The 19696-nt window shown below is 41.9% G+C and overlaps 1 protein-coding gene across 1 annotated transcript in view; it reads right to left on the bottom strand.

The window, feature by feature from the left end:
* Positions 1-19696, bottom strand: part of Dtna (dystrobrevin alpha) — a 171084-nt gene that overhangs the window by 150597 nt on the left and 791 nt on the right.

Below are 19696 nucleotides of genomic sequence, written 5' to 3'. Positions count from 1 at the left end.
CCATATTGTGTAGGCATGCATTAGAGATAACAGTTTTTTTTTTTTTTTTTTTTTTTTTTTTTTACCAGTGTAAGCCAACCAGGAGATAGAACCACGAACCACAGGACACATGGATGTGTATTTGTGAGAACTCTCTACATGCAGGACATTGGGCTGCCACCTCCCACCCCTTGTCACAGATGTCTTCTGGGAGTCTTTGCTGCTCTAGAGATGATCACTTCTTTTCTCATTGACTTCACTTTTTAAATGAGAAGTAAATTCCAAAGGGATTAAAGCCTCAGAGAATTGTATCTTTGTGGTTGGGTGAGGTGAGGATCCTGCCTGAGAGAAAATGAAGTGCTAAAGAGGAAGATATTTTACTGGTCTCCTTTATAGCATGTGGTGATACTTTATTTGTCCTGAAATGAGGTGATATTTTATTTGTGTGTTCATAAATAAAGCTTGCCTAGAGATGAGGGGGAAGAGGCCAGCCATTTTAAGTAAACAAGAAGTCAGGCAGGGTCTCTCTGTGTTCAAGGCCACACTAGGGAACACAGCCAAGCGTGGTGACACACGCCTTTAATCCCATTACCAACCATAGAGGCCTGGAGGTCTGTACAGACAGACAGAAAATGACAGAGCTGTGTAGGAAGAGGAAGTGAGGTAGCTGGGCTAAGAGAGCCAATGAGAGGGCAGAACAGCAGGGCAATAAAGGCATGGGTAGACAGGAAGTAACTCGTATTTGGGAGCTACAGAGTTGGTGAGGTAAGGTTGGCTAGTGGCTTTCCCTGTTTCCCTGATCTAAGACTTTCACCCCTATATTTGGCTCCGTGTTTTTCATTTAATAAGACTATTTAATAAGACTAATAAGAAATTGGTCTACAAGAGCACATCTTAAATGTGAGGTCCAGGGCAGCTGCTGCTTTCGGCTGCCGAGTTCCCACGTGACCGTGGGTTGCCACGTGAAACAGGACAAGGAAGTACTGCAATGAGTCTCCAAGAGTCCAACCAGTTAGAAAGAAGGATCACAGTAACAAAAGAACATCGGGCTGGGACTGTTGTCAGGTGCTTACTTAGGACTGCACAAGGACCGAGTTCCACCCTCAGCACAATAAATACATAGACGACAGACAGATAAAAATAATAGCAGACATTTCAGCCTTACAATGCCTTTGTGGTTTTCTTGGTGTATGATGTCTATGTTTTATTCTCCAAAAGCCCAGCAAGCATTCAAGACTTAGCAAATATATTTTAAATTCTAAGCCAAAGACATGAAGAAAAATTACTCATTATCTATCTGAAATTGAAACTTAAGGAGGACCTGGTGTTACAGTCTATAATACAGACTACTGGGAGGCTGGGGCAGGAGGACAGCAAGGGCGATCCCTACTTAGGCAACTTAGTGAGCCCTTGTCTCAAAATAAAAAATACAAAAAGGACCAAGGCTGTAGCTCAGTGTCTGAGTGTTTGGCACCACGCACAAAGTCCTGGATACAGTCTTCAACACGCGCACACACACACACACACACACACACACACACACACACACACACATGCACTGGACATTATGTATTTAACAACACATTAGACTTGGAAAATATTTGTTGTGATTTCATTTTCTTTGTTTGGGACAAAATAAAAGTTTTCCCTCCAGCCTTCTAGCCATTATTTCTGCAACACATTTTTTTTTTTTTTTATTCAGATGAATTCCTCAGGCTGAGTCAGCAAGAGCTGCTCTGGTCAGGGAAGGCGGGCAGAACTCTGTTATACACACATCATCCCCTTTCAGCTGTTAGTGTGTTTGGTATTAACCCAGTATTCTGATTTTAGCCAAGAAAGGGAGCATCCATCACGGGGGAGGGTTTCCACAGGTACACACAAGTGACTGCATTACACATTCTATTCTGAGCTAATTCACAAATTCATCACTGCACAGAGCACATCTTCCTATTCAGAAAATACTGCAACATCAGACTCAGATCCACAAGTAACTCAACAAAGCAGATAAAACCTAAACACCTGTTATTGAAAAACAGTAGGGAAAGTTTACAACTATTTCAAACCAATTATGGCCATCCCAGGTTTTCTGGATTACCTTGAAAACCTAACAGCCAACGTTTATATTAATGAGACACTGAGATGAATGCTCTGCTGTGTATTTTTAGAAAGCTTTTAGCATTCTGATAAACCTAAGACAAATAAGGAGGAGGCTAATGTCACAGAAAATACATACAAGAAGAAGTGAATAATGAAATTGCCTGCTGACTGTTCCCAAATCTAACAGAACTGACAAGGTCCCAAGAGCATCTGGCGTGTATTGAGGCCTTCCTCATCTGCCCCATGCTCATTTCTATAAAACTACAACTTGAAAGAGAGGAAAACCCCCCTGTAACTAATAGCTGTCCGTTTGTCCACTCACCTGTTCCTCAGGGCCGCAAAGAGTTAAATATGTTGGCCAGACTCAAGATGACACATTGGTGACACACAGTGGTAAACAAGACAGAAATAGTTGCTGCCCTCGGGGATCTTAACAGTCACAACGGAGAAGCCAGACATTAAAAATGATTACAAAAATAATTCTTTGTAATTGCTCTATTACTCAGGGAAGTACAGTTACTACATACACTAATTATTCAATAAGAATGGCCACCATCACATCATCATCATCACCACTGCCAACATCATCTCCATCATTATGTTCTATATATCAGACACTATGGAGAGTTCTGTGAATCTTTTATTTAGTAAAAAATTCTAGCAGTAAAATTTAGCAATTTTAGCTCAATTAATTAATCTTGGAAAAATGGCAAACAGTATTTTGAGATACGGGAGACTTCCTTTTCTGTGGGTATAGCCTCCACTCTCTTCCAAAGAGACCCCTGAAAGACCCTTTGTGTACTAGTATCTTGGTACACTGGAAAGAAATGTTAGGAACAAGCACAGAAGAGAGCCATGTTTCTCCGAATGATATGATGAAGAACGTTCGTATCCCTAACTAGTGACTGAGGCCAAACAAATGAACATAGAGGAGACAGGTTGGTGAGATAATCAAGTCGGTTGTGACTCCTCCGGTCTTCTCACCCTTGCTGACCTCCAACCTCCAGGGATGTTGTTGGATGTACCAGCATGAGTAGAGGTTTTGGTGGACGGATACAGGCAAGAGGCAGACCTTTCCCTTGGAGTCTGGAACAGTGGAAGAAGAGACCACAACACACACAGATATTAGGGCCAAAGGGACAACAGGCATTGGGGGAATAGTAACCCTGAGAGCACCCAAGGGTTGTGTGTAGGGATGGCTGTCTGTGCCTTACTCCTGAGTGCCTACTTGCCCCTAGTAGGCAGCAGATAACTGCTAGGTACTAGAACACCGCCTTCTCAGCCCAGCACGTGGCTGAGCAGGGACCCTTTAAGACCTGAAATGCATACGTGCTCACTCTCTTGGCTACCTCGTGATCTCGGATGCTGGATGCTGCTACTGCGGACCAAGGCAGAGCTCTCCAGAGAACCGCATCGGACCGCGCCTCACCTCTCCTGGACCCCGTGACTAACTCCCTTTTGCTTGTTGTAAGGTAACCCAAAATAAACCCTTTTGACTATCAGACAGATTCCGTGGAATTGCCTCATTCGTTGTGGGGATAGTTCAACTTTATATGAGTCTTAAGAGACCAGGCAGTTCCAGGTGACAGAGGCATTTATCCAGATGCAGATACGAGGATCTAAGCCGGTTCTAGTGTCAAAATGATATTTGCATCCCAGTCCAACATCGATGCTTACAATATTCTTATTTGCTGCGCTTCATCAGGTTTTGTCATGAAGGCACAAGGATTAAGAGATGGAGCAGCACTTGAGAGCAAATGATATTCCTGCAGAGAACCTATGTTTGGTTACCAGCACCCACATACTCCAGTTTACAACTGAATGGCACTCCTGCTTCAGGTAATCCTGTGGCCTCCCTGGACTCCATGAGCACTGTGGTCACATACGTATACATAATTAAAAATAACAAGACATTAAAAAAACATTCTTTAAAGAAGGCACGGGAGCTCTAAGGTAACACTTTTCTCATTTATTTATTTAGTTATTTACTTACTTACTTATTTTTTTCTGGTTCTAAAGAGCTTACTTAGTTCCTGCCTGGCAAGAGTACCAGATATCACCATTCTCTCACACCAGAGCCCCATGCAACTAACTGTGTTCTGCTTCCACACTGACAGTTGAAGACACCTTTACCATCTCACCCAATGTATGGAATTTTACTCCTTTTGAGTGAAGAACTCAATGCATGGTACTAACTAAACCTCAAGGCTCTGCCAGCGCTTAGACTATGAATCATTCATCCAGCAGCTGTTCCTCAGGAATTATCTACAAAATGCAGCTTTGGCAAGAGCAGCCACTCAGCGGGCACAAGTGCAGGACTTGCATTTGGTGTGCTGTGGACAGACTTCAGGAGCAACATGTGCGTGTGTCCTGTGGGTTCTGGGAAGAAAGCTGGGGACATAATGTCCTGGCAGTAGCAAATGCTTCTATTTATTTTTAGAATTACCCCTTGGAACCCTGAAGAAGTGAGGATTCTGCTTTTTATTTTCATTCAGAACCAAGGACAGGAAACAAAAAGGTTAAAAAAAAAAAACCCACAAACCTTGAAATCTCAAGGTTCCAATAAACGTAGCTAGTGTGTCCTGGAGTCTTAATCACTAGGTATGGTGAACTCTCAGCAGGTATAAATAACCCAAGGCCTCTTTTAGGTTGTCTGCTGTGGTTGGGGAGCGGCCAGACCTACAGAGGCCATTGTTTCTGGCTGTCATTTAGTCTTCCTTCACATTGACCGTCCGATTGCCCCCCTCCCCTTTGTGCCCTAACTTAAGCTGTGCTTCACTTTATGTTTTTCAGACTACCTAGTGTGCTCGCAAAGACATTCTTTAAAGACCAAGCATGGGTTGTGTTCAATCTCTTTAAAAACATTAAAAAAAAAAATCAGTGTCAGAGTGTGACACTACCTCCCCACCGTGTGTGCTCATGCAAGTTTGTGCGTGTCTGTGTGCGTGTCTGTGTGTGTGCATGTGTGTGTGTGTGTGTGTGTGTGTGTGTGTGTGTGTGTGTGTGTACGTGCATTCATACACATATTAGAGGACAACTTCAGGTGTTGTTCCACAGTTGCTGTTCACCTTGTTCCTAGAGACAGGGTCTCTCATTGACCCAAAACTCATCCCGTAGGCTAGGCTAGGCTGGCCTGGGAGCCCCAGAGATCTGCCCCTGTCCGCCTCCCCTGTGCTGGGATTACAGACTCACAGCACCACACTCAGGTTTTGGTTTTGTTTTCTCCTGTGTGTTTTGGGGATAAAACTCAGGTCCTTGTGCTTGAATGGCAAGAACTTTACCCAGTTATCTCACAGCCTTTGATTTTAACGTATGGGCAGGAATAAATGCTTTACCTAAGGGATATACTTCAACATTGGCTTTGTTAACTGTTCTCGAGCATTGTTCCCTGGGGACAAAGAAGCAATGTGTCACCCAGGGGCTTAATTTGGAATGGATTAAAACTAGTGCATGCTTTCTTTGTATTTCTCACTCAAAACAAACCAGAGAGCCCCTCCGCATTTCCTTTGTTTGAACAATATTAACCCTAGGAGGTTAAGAAAGGTAAACATTCTAGAGAGAGTGTTTGGCCAGGGAGTCAGACACATTTGTCTAAAATCTCTCTGCTGTGTACTGTTATCAGGTTCCCACAAGTGAGTTTTCCTGACTTTCAGTTCCCTTATTTGAAAGTAGATACAACCATCGATAAACATCCACAATGGCTGAAGAAGACGGTCATAAACCATGCTTGGTGTTGTACATGTCAGTTTTTGTCACTTGACATCTGTCAGACTCTCCTTCCAGTATTCCCACGGAGCAGCTGTGCGTTTGGCAGCTGTACACTGACTTCCTTTCCCTTCAGATGAAAGGTGGACAAATGAGCCGGGCCTTGGGGACAGAATGCCCTGACCTGGCCATGCTAGGTGCCCAGGGCTAACACATAACCTAAGCCAGGCTTTTCCACTTGCTTGCTGGGGTCTTTGGTAATTCAGGAAAAGCCCCTGCAGGGGTATAAGTCTGGCAGTATGATGGGCTGCAAGGGCATCACTCCCTGTTAGTCGGAAAGCTCCTCTCTGGGAGCTAGAGAATGACACAGGGTCTGGTTTTGCTGTTTGAATAGTACCGAGTAAGGCCCAGGCAGAGACAATCAGAGCCTAGAAACAGGGAGAGGGAATGATTTGGGAATGTCCTTGTACTCTGGATCTAAACAAGGCTGAAGTCATCAGTATGAAGGCTCCTCTTATTTATATAAGCCAATTTCTCCCTTAACATGACTAGAGTGGGATGATAATGATGGCACCATCATCACCACCACCACCACCACCACCACCACCACCACCACCACCACCACCACCACCACCATTACCACCATCACCATCATACCAGGAACCAAACCCAGGGCCCCCACAAGGTAGACAGGTGCTCTAAAGCCTTGGCTACATCCCAGCCCTTATAGGGGTGTTTCTGGAGCCTGCATTAGGAAAAGCGTGTTGAATTCTTTCTGTTATCCTTTATTGCTTATCACAAAAAAGGCCTTATTTTTTTCTTTTTCACGAAGTAACTTGTTTGTATCACTTTCTAAAAAAAGAATTAAATTTCTTCTTTGACATATTTACACATGTGAAATGCATTCTAATTACTCTTCCACCCCATCCCTGTCAATCTCCCTTCTTCCCCACACTCATTTCCTGTGTTTTGAGACTCACTCACATATATGACTACAGGTTTGGAACTGTCCATTGGAGCTCAGTGGACACACCAGTGGGCACACAACTAAAGACAATGACTCCTCTTTTGCCAGAATCTTCAGTAGCTGAGAGTTCAGCAGGGTCCCAAGAGTCCCGTCTGTAACTGATGGTTGACAATGCCAGTCTTGTGCAGACCTAGAGCAGGTAACGGCAGCTGCCGTGAGTTCAGAATTGTGATTGCAATGGCCACGTCATGCTAAGAAGAACTTCTGCTCTGATTCCTTACTATTTAGGAAAGTTCTAAGCCAGCCATGGTGACCCACACCTTTAATCCCAACACTGAGAAGCAGAGTCAGGCAGATCTCTATGAGCTCTTGGCCAGCCTGGTTTTCATAGTGAGTTCCAGGCCAGCTAAGGCTGCATAGTTGGGACCCTGTCTCAAAGAAAGAAAGAAACAACAACATTCCAAAAGCTACTGAAAAGAGGATAAAATCCACACTATTTCTGAAAGGCTTCTGGCCTTGTTTGTTCTCACAGATGTGCCACACTGAACACTCAGCTTCAAATTCTGACTTTTTAACCGAATTCATATCACAGCATTGCAAACGTTATATTCCGGGGTCTATGTATAAAACATAGGGAGGTAAACAGGAAAAACCACCGGCACTATGGTTAACTTACATTGTCAGTTTGGCTGGTTTCAGAAATGCCTGGGCATTTTAAGGCAGCATGGTGGCTGCGAGCATGGCGGCATGCAGGCAGACATGGTGCTGGAGAAGGAGCTGAGAATTCTTACATATTGATCCAAAGGCAACAGGATGTGAACTGAGACACTGGGCAGTATCTTGAGCATATATGAGACCTCAAAGCCCACCCACCTCAGAAACCCACTTCTTCCAACAAGGACACACCTTCTCCAACAAGGCCACCCCTCCCATTACTGCCACTCCCTTTGGGGCCATTTTCTTTCAAACCACCGCACCTGGTTTCTGGACATCTCAGAAAAGGAGAAATCTGGTGAGCATGCACTTTCTTTGTTTTCTGTTTCCTGACTGAAGGCCAGGAAACTTGCCAGGTTGTCTCAAGCTCCAGCCAACACAACTTCCCCATCATGATAGACTGCACCCTCGAATTGTGAACCCAAATAAACCTTCTTTCCCTTAAGTTTGATTCTTGCCAGGCATCTTCTCATAGCAATGGGAGAAGTAGCTCATGCAGCTCTGCTCACACCAGGGATTCCATCACAGCAGGAAAGGCCAGCACTACAATCCACTGTGCACAGTCATTTCTAACATCTTGCTCAGTCTCCTTGTGCCTCTTCCTGGCCTTTTCCCCCTGGGACAGTGTTGCACGCCACATGTTATTTTATAAAAAGCAGATCGTCTCTCGAGAAACCCTTTTTTAATAAGGTTCTTTGAACAGTTTTTCATTATATGGATAGATGACAATTTATTTAACCATTTCCCATTTTTGGGTATTCAGTTTTTCTTAAAAATTTTATTGTTTTAAATAATACTGCCATCAAAGTCATTGTTTATGAATTTGGGGTAAAAATATTTCCTTTTCAGAAATTCCTAGAAGTAGAATTATTGGGTCAGTGGTCATAAACATTTTAAATGAATTAAAAAATATTATAAAACTCGTCTTCAGGAAATTTGTAGTAAATCTCATTATGGTAAAATATGCTTAATAAACTCCCATTTCGTGGTGGCAAAGTATTTATTATCCATGGAGTGAATTTATTTATGCATTCCTCTCTTATGAAGCATTTCCTTTTACCATCTTTCACCATTATAAGGGATGCTATCAAAAGATTGCTTGTGCGTAAGTTTTTGGATCCATTTCAGATGATTTCTTCAGGAGGGCCCCAAACTCATTTTTTAATCAAAGACCGTAATTATCTCAAGTCATTGCTACACACGGGTATGACGTACTTCCTGGAACCACTGCATCCGTGTCTGCGCCCAGCAGTAAGCTGTGAGAGAGGCTTCCAGCCTCTACCACGCTGTATATGACTGGCATTCACATGGAACAAAAGCCAGTCAACAGCAACATATGTAAAAGTCCCACTGATTTGCTAGGTGTCGGCTGGGAGCTCATTTCTAATTTCTTTGATTAAAGTGAAGTTTAGTGGTTTTCTTGTCATGTGCTTATGAACTAGTGTCTATATCCTAGTCCGATTTTACAAGTTTTAATGTTTTTCCACAAATTCTTTATATAAGGTTATTGGCCTATCATTTCACATATGTATGTTAGACATACATTTACAAATTATTTCTATTAGTTTACACATGCACGTTAGGCCATTGACACCCATCCCTTTACATACTGTATCTCCTCTTCACATGGGGAGACAGCACAGAGCAGTGGTCCAGAACAGTCTGTGGCACTGGACCAGCTTGAAAAAGCACGATAGCATCTGTCTTTTAGGATTGTCCTGGGGCTTAACTGATACACCCATTTCTGGATGTCTTTTTAAGAAACTTCCTGCCATTGTTGCCTATGACTTACACATTTTTGAATGTTCCTAAAGCCATTTCTTTGGCATGGGAATGCTTAAATGTTAATGTTGTGAACTGTAACTTGAATTTTTACATCATAAACCCCTTTTCTCTCAATGATTAATAAAAATTCTTCTAGGTATTTGCTCTGAAGGAAACAAACTATCTGCTTAAAGATATTTACGTGAATTTCCAAAGCACCTTTATTTGCCTAGTCACAAACTATAAACAACCTGATGTCAATTAACAGGTGAATAGGCAAACAAGAAATGATTAAAGTAATAAAAATGATCATGTTTGATACACAGAACAATGTGGATGGGTCGCAAAATGTTTGTACCAAATAAAAGAAATAAGACAAAAATGTATTCACTGCATAGGTTTGTGTACATAAATTTTAGAAAAATCCAAACGAACAGTGGTGACTTGGAGCGGATCTGTGTCTGCCTGGAGCAGGGAAGAGTGAGTGGGAGGCGTTACTAAGGGGCTTGAGGAGACGGTGTGGGATAATTTATATTTCCAGTGTGTGGATTCTAGAGGTGTCTTGGTCTGTGTACAATATACCAACTTTTTTATTTGTGTAATGTAAGTAATATAGTTTATTACCAATGATAGAACAATAAAACTGTTTAAAAATTCCCGTTTTTTCCTATTAATTCTTATGTTTGCCTGATTACACCTCATCAACAATGAGTTAGTTTCACTTATTTTACACCTTCCCAAAACTCTAACTGCACAATAAATTTCTTTCTTATTGATAAGTTTTGTCTTACTCAGCATACAGTAGTTTACATGCAAGTATTACTCATATTGTCCATACTATCTTCAGGATTTTGTCTCTATTAATGCCTTCTCTAGTTATAGTGCAACTTCAATGTTTTCATACTTATTTATTTATTTTTATGTGCATTGTTTTTTTTTTTCTTGCATGTATGTCTGTGTGAGGGTGTCAGATCCCTTGGAACTGGAGTTAAAGATGGTTGTGAGCTGCCACGGAGTTGCTGGGAACTGAACCGGGGTCCTCTGGAAGAGCAGCCAGTGCTCTTAGCCGCTGAGCCATCTCTCCAGCCCCGGTTTAGCTCATCTGTCTGTAACTGTATGAAATACTCAATAGCTGGTAAGGTTAGTCCTCCCCTCTTGCTCAAGCCTGCCCTAATCAAAGGATTACATCAGAAGACAATATTTAAATCCAAAGCATTGGTTTAATAGAATGCTAAATACTGAAAGGGATACAGGTTGAAATTTAAAACTTTATTTGCACTTTTTTTTTTTTCGAGACAGGGTTTCTCTGTGTAGCTTTGTGCCTTTCCTGGGACTCACTTGGTAGCCCAGGCTGGCCTCGAACTCACAGAGATCCGCCTGGCTCTGCCTCCCAAGTGCTGGGATTAAAGGCGTGCGCCACCACCGCCTGGCTATTTGCACTTTAAAGAAGAGCATCAGAAGAAATAAACTGTAGCGTGCCACACTGGCTGAAGCCTGAGTTAACTAAACTGGAACAACTTTATTACCGACAGTCACGTGCTCTTTTTCTTTCTCCTGCTCAGATTTTAATACCTGGTTCTCATGGAGAGCGAGCAGAGGTAGGAGCATTTCTGAACTCTCTGGGAGGCAAAAAAAAAAAACAAAAAAAAAAACAAAAAACCGATGTCTAAGTTCAAGGGCAGCATTGGGTAAAAGACAGGTGTAAAGACTTCACAGGGTGTGTGATGCAAAGGTAATAAACGTACATCTAGGAAGATAATAAGCATTTCATAGGCAGGATAAGGTTGCACATTGTCTGCTGATTGCATGTATGTGGGCAAGAGAGTGGTTTGGGGCAGTAAAACGTCTTTTTATTAGTTTAGTGTAAGTTTAACATGTCTGCCCCATTACCTGGTTTTGCCCATTTGATTTTCAGTTCACCCATCTAGAATTTCCCATGCTTCCAAATTCCTGCCCCATATCAGGAATTGTCATTGATGACTAGTCTTTTCTATTCCCAAATAATCAAACTTTCCAGCAAATATGTAAATGTAGAAGGGTCCAGAGCACCAATGGTCGGGCAGTTGACACTTTTAAAATACCTATGTGTACACAGGGTAGCTTGGAAATGTCTTTGAAAAGAAGATTTAGGGGCTGGAGAGATGGTTCAGCGGTTAAGAGCACTGGGTGTTCTTCCAAAGGACCTGGGTTCAATTCCCAGCACCCACATGGCAGCCTACAACTGCCTGTAACCCTACCTCCAGGGGATTCCACACCTTCACACAGACATATACACAGGCAAAACACCAATGCACATAAAATAAAGATAAATAAATCATTAAAAAAGAAAAGAAGAATTAACTTGAATAATATTCTGAAAAGATAAAAAGTGCTGTTTATTTGTAACTAGTGTGTGTGTGTGTGTGTGTGTGTGTGTGTGTGTGTGTGTGTGTGTGATGTACATATACATCTGTCCATGTGTGTGGTGTGCATATGTCTGTGGTGTGCATATGTCTGTGTGTACATGATGTCAGAGATGCTTTCTACTTTTGGTTTGAGAGGATCTCTCACTGGCCTGGAAATTCATGAAGGAGGCCAGCCTCTCTGGCTAGCAAACTCAAAGCTCTGCCTGTCTCCATCTCCCATCTCGCCAGCACTGAGTTTTCAAGCATGCCGTCATGTTTGGTTTTTACATGGATTCTAGTGACTGAATTCAGGTCCTCAAGTTTGCAAGGCAAGCACTTTACCAATGGAGAGTCATTGCTCTAGCCGAGTAATTGCAAGTTCTAGAGGTAAATAGCCAGGGGAGAAGGTCCTGAGTAGTAAATCGGTTAACTCGAACCTATGCTTTGTTATCTAAACTGCTGAGATCACCAAGCTTGCTTTCCTTTATTTTTTTTTTTTTTCTGTTTGAGACAGGGTCTCACTGCATAGCTCTAGCTGGGTTGGAACTCACTATGTAGACCAGGCTGGCCTTGAACTCACAGGTAATCTGCCTGCCTCTGCCTCCTGAGTGCTGGGATTAAAGGAGTGTGCCACCATGCCTGGCTGTTTTCCTTCGTCTTTAAAAAGGAAATAGATAAAAGCAATTAGTAAAGGCTGACAGGAGAATGAGTCTTCCCCAGGGTGAGTCCCCCTGATTGGTTGTCCAGCACCAAGTGGTCAGCAAGAGAAACATTTACATTCAGGCAACACTGGATGGACTCAGGTTGTATTTATATGTTTATTTGAATTGAAGTATATGTGATAACAGTGGATAAAAAAATAGAAAGCCATGAGTTGGGGGGGGGGTGTTGGGAATGGAGTGACAAGAGGGAGGAGAGAAATAGAGGAGGAGATGCCACGATTTTATTGTAATTAAATAAGAAAACCAGCAAATGAATAAATAAGTTAAAAAAAGGAAGTGGTGGTGCTGTCTCCTCCAGGACTATAGGAGATTCAGCTCTAATGTAATGAAAATACTTCGTGACCTGTGAATAAGCACAGAAATGTTCGCTATCACTGCTGCTGAAAATCTGCTGTGTCTCTAGCAACAAACCACATAAAATACTTGTGCGTGGAAAGTGCTTGTGTCAGGAGCTGGGCTGATGGCTGTGAGTGGAAAGTGTTTCAGGAGCTGGGCTGGTGGCTGTGTGTGGAAAGTGCTTGTGTCAGGAGCTGGGCTGGTGGCTGTGAGTGGAAAGTGTGTCAGGAGCTGGGCTGGTGGCTGTGTGTGCAAAGTGCTTGTGTCAGGAGCTGGGCTGGTGGCTGTGCGTGGAAAGTGCTTGTGTCAGGAGCTGGGCTGGTGGCTGTGCATGGAAAGTGCTTTTCTCTCAAGCACGAGGGCTTGAGTTCAGTCCCTGGAGCCATGTAAAAAGCTGTGCATGGCGGTGCCTGCTCGCTGTCTGTGACGCGCGGCGGGCACATCCCTGGGCTCAACTGCTTACCCTAGCTTAATCGACTCAGGTCTCAGTGAGAGGCCCTATCTCAAACCAAACCAAACCAAACCAAACCAAACCAAACCAAACCAAACCAAACCAAACCAAACCAAACAGCGGATGGCGTATTCTGGTGTTGTCTCTCTTTCTGCAATAAAACATTCTGATTCAAAGCAACTTAAGGGAGCCAAGGGCTTATTTGGCTTAAGTTTTGGCCACAGTCCATCTCTGAGGGAAGCCAGGGAAGGAACCCAAGCAGGAATCTTAAGCAGAAACTGTGGAGGAACTCTGCTTGCTGGCTTGCTCTGTGTTCATGCGTAGCCAGGTTTCTTATACAGTCCAGGACCATCTCTATAGGAAATAGTATTGCCCACACTGGGCTGGATCCTCCTACATTAATTAATAATGAAGACAATTCCTTACAGACATGCCCACAGGTCATCCTGATAAAGAAAATTATTCATAGATATTCTTTTTTCTTCCCCCAGGTGATGATTCTAGGCTGTGTCAAGTTGACAGTTAATATTAATTAGGACATAGTGCCAGAGGACCAATACCCAAGGCCGACCTCTGGCCTCCATATTCACACACACATACATATGCATGCGCACACATACAAACAGATTTGTAGAGATACTTTCAGAGGTCTGTAAACTACAGATTCCCTAATAGCTAAGGCAAAATAATATAGAGTAGCCACTTGGTCATAGAGAAACATCCATTGAGATGCTTGATGAGGAAGACAGGCTTCTAGAGATGTTCTTCGCTCCTGTACCCCTAGAGAGTCCTTCCCCGGTAATCAGGGTGAGAGGACAGGCGGCTCTTAAATCCCTCCTGGGGAAGTTGGCTAGCACACTTGTTGGGTGTTGACATCATTGGTCAACACATTGCATTCTCAAGCCATGCATAAAGGCAGAGGAGTCATAGACAGGGGTGTCAAGGCAACTGCTAGCTGCTCAGACTTAGGCCTCCCCTTACTCTCTATTCCGTCGTCTTCTGTACACCTCCAGAACCCCCCACATTCCTGCTCTCCCAAGCCGCAGTGTCCTCAAATCTCCTCTGCCTCCATATGTGGCTTATTCATCACTCCCAGCCCACAGCAGCAGCACCCTCCCTGGAAACCCAGGACAACAGAGGCGTTGTTGCTGCCTTGCTTCGTGTCTGTATGTTTCCCTATCTTCAATTCTGCATCTGTCAGCATGCACATTTCAGTCAGATTTCAAGCCAGCGAACTGTCCATGGAATTCCTCTAGTACAGAGGCCGATAATCTACCCACACCCAGCAATCTGCAGCATCAGGAAAGGGACCAGAGTCCAAGTTTGTACTTGGGTCTGACTGAGTTCTGCCTGGAATCACCTACTTGATCTGATGGCCACTACCTAGCCATTCAGGATTAGGCTTTGTCCAGTCTCTGACTTGGTATTCCAACTTTTCCATTGCTCCCGTAGGTTACAAAAATGTCAGAGCATTTAGTTCCTAGCAAGATGACAATGAACAAAGTGATGTATTATTCAAATCCCAAGCATGGGAGGGATTTCATTTTCTCTCATTACTCCCATGAGCAACAGACATCGCCGTCAGAAGGTCAGAGCCCTGCAGGTGTCTTTGTAGGTTATTTCAATGAAGCACATTCTTTGATGTAAAGACCTAACTATGTCAGTCAAACTGACTGACAGAATTTCAATAGAAAGGAGTTCCTTCAACTTGTAAGGAGAACATTCCTATGAAGAAAAAAAAACAAAAAACAAAAAACAAAAACAAAACAAAAAACCCCTACTATTTGTAAAAATTAAAAAAAGATTTTAATGACAGAAAAAATTTCATAAAGACCTCATCTCATTTATATGACATCCGCAGATGTGTGATGTGCTATACAGTTGGAGGATGTAGATGATGTAGTGGTACTTCCTTCTAACAGGATGACTATGGCTATTCTTGTTAGAAAAGCTTGTATATAATAGGACACACTCACTTTCCTTGCCCATAATGATCTTGTTCAAATGCCATATCCAGTAACTGACAATTTTTAAGGGGGCTTAAAAAGCCAAGTCAGATGTTTCCTATCTGATTGTAAAGACAAACAACTGATAAAAAACTTTTCTCAGATCTGCCCTTTACAAAGTCGGTTGAACTCCCAATTATTCTCGCCTTTGTTTTGGACGGTGACATTGACAAGGTGATTCATTTCTGCCCCTCCAGCATGACCTCCTCTGGTCCACTGCCTACACTGCTGCCTTCTGAAACTCATCAAGTGCCCCCAGCTTCAGAGCATTTGGGGTAAATTAGTTTAAACTGGATAGAAGAGCAGGTGGGTGGAGACTCAGCATGGCTGACAGAGCCGACTCTGCTCTGACATCCCAGGCCTGCAATTACTGGTACTCACCTCATTAGGAAACTGGCACCGTGTTGACTTCTTAGGTTGTGGTAAGAATTAAGTGGTGCATGATGAATGCCTGATGCCAAGTTGCCAGTGTATGGTTATTGTGGCGATGATAGTGACGGTGGTGGTGGCGGTGGCGCTGGTGACCACTTGTTTAAATTGTAGCTATTTGAAAACAATAATTGACAGGTTTCTTTTATCTACTGGTTTTCGAGACCTCATCATGAATCTCTCCCCCTCCTTCCCTTTCCCTTTCTCCCTTCTTCTCCTCCTCTCTTATCCTTTCTAGTTCCTTTCCTTCTTCCCTTCCCACTGCCTCCCTTCCATTTTTTTTTGTTGTTGTTTGTTTTGTTTTTGTTTCCTTGAGACAACGTCTTGCTAAGTAGCCGACAATCTCTCTGCTTCAGTTCATTAAGTGCTGAGGTTGCAGACCCTCAGCACAACACTTGGGTGAGAGCCATCTTTTCTCATGTATGTTATGAATGCTACTTCTAGATGGTCATTGGTCTTTTTAGTTTCCTTAAAACGTTTCCCAGAAGTAATCCCATCTCATAGCATCAGTCTTCTAATGTTTCTGCCTTTGAGGGCATGCTCTTCTACCTCAAGTTCTATATTTTCTCTATTACTTGCATGGATCCTCACTGAATCCTGGGAATGGATAATCCACCTCGCATGGCCTCTCCTGTGTAAAACAGGCAGAGAGGTGAGAAGCTTTTTTTCTGAGTATAATCTTTCCTCAAATAATCCAGAATCAAGAGGTTTCAGACAAAAATACTGTTTAAAGCTAAAAGTTTTAAATGCAAAAATTATTAAAAGGGTATATATTGTGAACATTTCACAGAATTTTTACTAGAGTCAATAACTGTAATATGACTGAAATTATCACGCAAAGGAAACCAGGTGAATGCTCCTTACACACTATAACAAGTGACGTTTTCCTAGAAATGAGTTTATTCTTTTCTGAACAGATACTGATTGTACAATTCCTGATAAGCTTCATCATTTTTTTTATGAAAGCCTCTAGTGTTTACCTAACAAAGCCAGCATCATCTTATAATACAGTCTTTGAAGAACACAACAAAGCACACCTATTATTAGTGATTTATAAATGCTATAAATAGAATTAATTAAATTTGGAAGCACATTTCTGAGAATCACAAAATGCATTAGAAATTTCTATTTTCTTAATAGAAAATATTGCCCTTTTATGAGATATAAAGACATATTTTCTAAGTCTGTTGCACTCTCCAATTTAGTCACTACATTACCAATGTCATCCTCACCAGCATTATGATCATGGCATCATTACTTTTATTCAGAAAGTTTAAGAACCATTGAACAAAAGCCAGAACTCCAAATCTTTCATACAAAAAGTACAGTGGTCATTAATAAAACACATTTTCATGAAAGAATGTTAAAAATAACCCTCAACCATGGTGCAAGAGCTGATATTGACTCTTCACTCATTGGCTTAATCTTCAACTATCTTAAGAACGTTGTCTTGGGGTTCAGAACATATCTTTAACTTTCAGAAGACTCTATATGAGTCTCTTTGATTCGCCACCATGGCTCTGCTGAATATATATCCTTCATATATACTCAAAAGTTTTCAGATAGTTAGCTATTTGAGCATCTATGAAGTACCAGAAACTAGAGACAAAATGGTAAAAAAGCACTGCCAACCATGCACATGAAGATGATGCCCAAGTTAGACACAGTGTCTAATGTGTGTGAAAATACTCCTTTAAAGCAGTTTGACAGTATTTCTGAGGGTGGTGAGTGCATCAAGAGTGATTCTGAGTCTTCAGAATGTAGGCACCAAAGTGGCTCTGGAGAGGAAGCTTCTTTTTAAACATAGTCTTCATTTTTAGTTTCTATTTGTGTGTGGACGCAGGCATGAGTGCCATGACAGGATGGAGGTTGGAGGACAACTTTGTGGTGTTGATTATTCCCTTCAAATTCAAGTAGCCAGGTGTATGTGGCAAGTGCCTCTACCCACTCGGCCACCTAGAAGAAACTTCTGTCTTCTGACCCCTGTGACAATGGCTGCAGAGACAGATGCTCATATGTAGTCTAGTGTCAGATGACATAATAACCCGACATTTGGATATGGATTGTTTACTGCGCACATTTCTTGCTAAATCTTAGCTTATAGCAGGGCTGACACCATTAGCTGATATACATGCATATACATGTATATATATGTATGCTACACATATGTATATTATATATATGTATATAATATATCACATATATGTATATGTGTGTATCTCAGCTAATAGAATGAACTGTATATTGAGCCAGGTGGTGGTGGAGCACACCTTTAGTCCCAGCACTTGAAAAGCAGAAGCAAATGGATCCCTGAGTTCAAGGTCACTCTATTTTACAGAGAGAGAGTTCCAAGATAGCCAGGGCTACACAGAGAAACCCTGTCTCAAAAACAAACAAACAACAAAAAAAACAAAAACCCAAATAAACAAAACAAAACAAACAAACAAAACCAAAAAACACAAAAGAAATAAAAAAGATGAGCTGTGTAGTACATGTATTTTAAACTTGGAAGAGTTTAGGTGAGAGCTTTTTAGTAATTCAACCTTGTCTGTACAACTCTGTGCTTTTCTTTAATACATACTGTACTGATTGGTTTTTGTCAACTTGACACAAACCTAGACATATCTGGGAAGATATTTGATAATTGAAAAAAATGCCTCTGTAATATTGACCTGTAGGCAAGTCTCTAGAAAATTTTCTTGTTTAATGATTGATGTGGTAGGGTCCCACTCACTGTGGGTGGTGCCATCCCTGGCCCTAGGGGGCTGAGTGAGGCAGTGAACAGCTTTCTTCCATGGCCTGCTTCATCTCCTGCCTCCAGGTTCCTGCCTTGATGTCTGCCTGACTTCTGTTCATGCTGGACTACAACTGTTTGCTAAAATAAACCCTGTTCTCCAGAAGTTGCTTTTACCCAGACATCTTAGCACAGCAATAGGAATCTTAAGAAAGACACAGAATGACCATTTTCAGTGAGAAATAAGAAGTGTGGACCACTGGGACTTTGATCTTTGCCATTCCAGTCACACCTTCTCCCCATGTCCCCTTTCCTTTCCTTTTCCTCCATCTTTTATTTTTTCTTTCAATAAAGACAGATCATTCTATCTCCCCTCCCCCGCCCTCCACCAAGCATTCTTTCTTAAACCTAAGATACTACCAGCTTTGAGAATTTCACATTTTAAAATATTTTATGAGGTATGATTTTTTCACTGATTTTGGGGAAACTCCTCATCCTCTAGTAATAACAACCTATGGCTGTGAAAATATTTCATGTCTGGAAGGACCTGTTGAGAGAATTATTCAGCGTGCTAAACAGCAAACGGAAAAAGAAAAGAACGAATTCTGAGAGCACCAATCTTTTGCAAGTGTGAGCTGTGATTATAATACTTTTGATATTTGTTATCGTGGAAAATAGTCCACTTTCTTAAAAATCATGGCCAAGTGTGTTCAGAATAATGATTGTAACTCCAAGGTGAAATTTGGGAGTTAGTTCAGATCCAATAGAATTGTAAAATAAGGAAAAAACAATAAAAAGAGAGGATAAATGACTCTAACAAAATCCAAACTTCTCTCTTTGAAGAAAGCATAACTCGTGGCCCAACTTGGAATAATGTATCGGTTTTTGTTCTAAATGTCACCAGTGGCAAATAATTAATTTTACCTTACCAAGAGTATTTTTCAAAGATTGCCCTTAGTTGATGGTGAATAGGCTATAATAATTGTAAACTTTACAATTATTTAGTTAGATCTTGTCTTTGCAAGCTGCCGAGACAACTTTTCACAAACGAGAGAGAAGTTGCATGGAATCCTACGCTTTTGAAGGAATAAAACATAAAACGTCAGTAAACTATGTGAACAAGGAACCAGAATAAGTTATTAATAAGGACGTTTTTCTCTTGTTCAAGGGCTTTCTCGGAGCATCTCAAAGCCTCCCCCTCGATGCACACAGCCAGGGTGACACGTGAGCCAATCAGTAAGTAGGAGGCTTCTGTGTTCACTCCGGGAGTCGAGGGTGTACCAAACCACATTGCACTGTTTACGTTCAGTTCTTGCAGTTCCTCTCTAAGCAAAACAGTTCGTTTTGCACTCACCCATATTGTATTTACTTCTGTTTTTATTCTCCTAGTACACATGCAGTTGCAATA

This window comes from Peromyscus californicus, unplaced genomic scaffold (assembly GCF_007827085.1).
Source record: "Peromyscus californicus insignis strain IS unplaced genomic scaffold, ASM782708v3 Scaffold_17__1_contigs__length_78620276, whole genome shotgun sequence".
Taxonomy (NCBI): Eukaryota; Metazoa; Chordata; class Mammalia; order Rodentia; family Cricetidae; genus Peromyscus; species Peromyscus californicus.
This window is presented reverse-complemented; position numbering and strand designations above follow the sequence as displayed.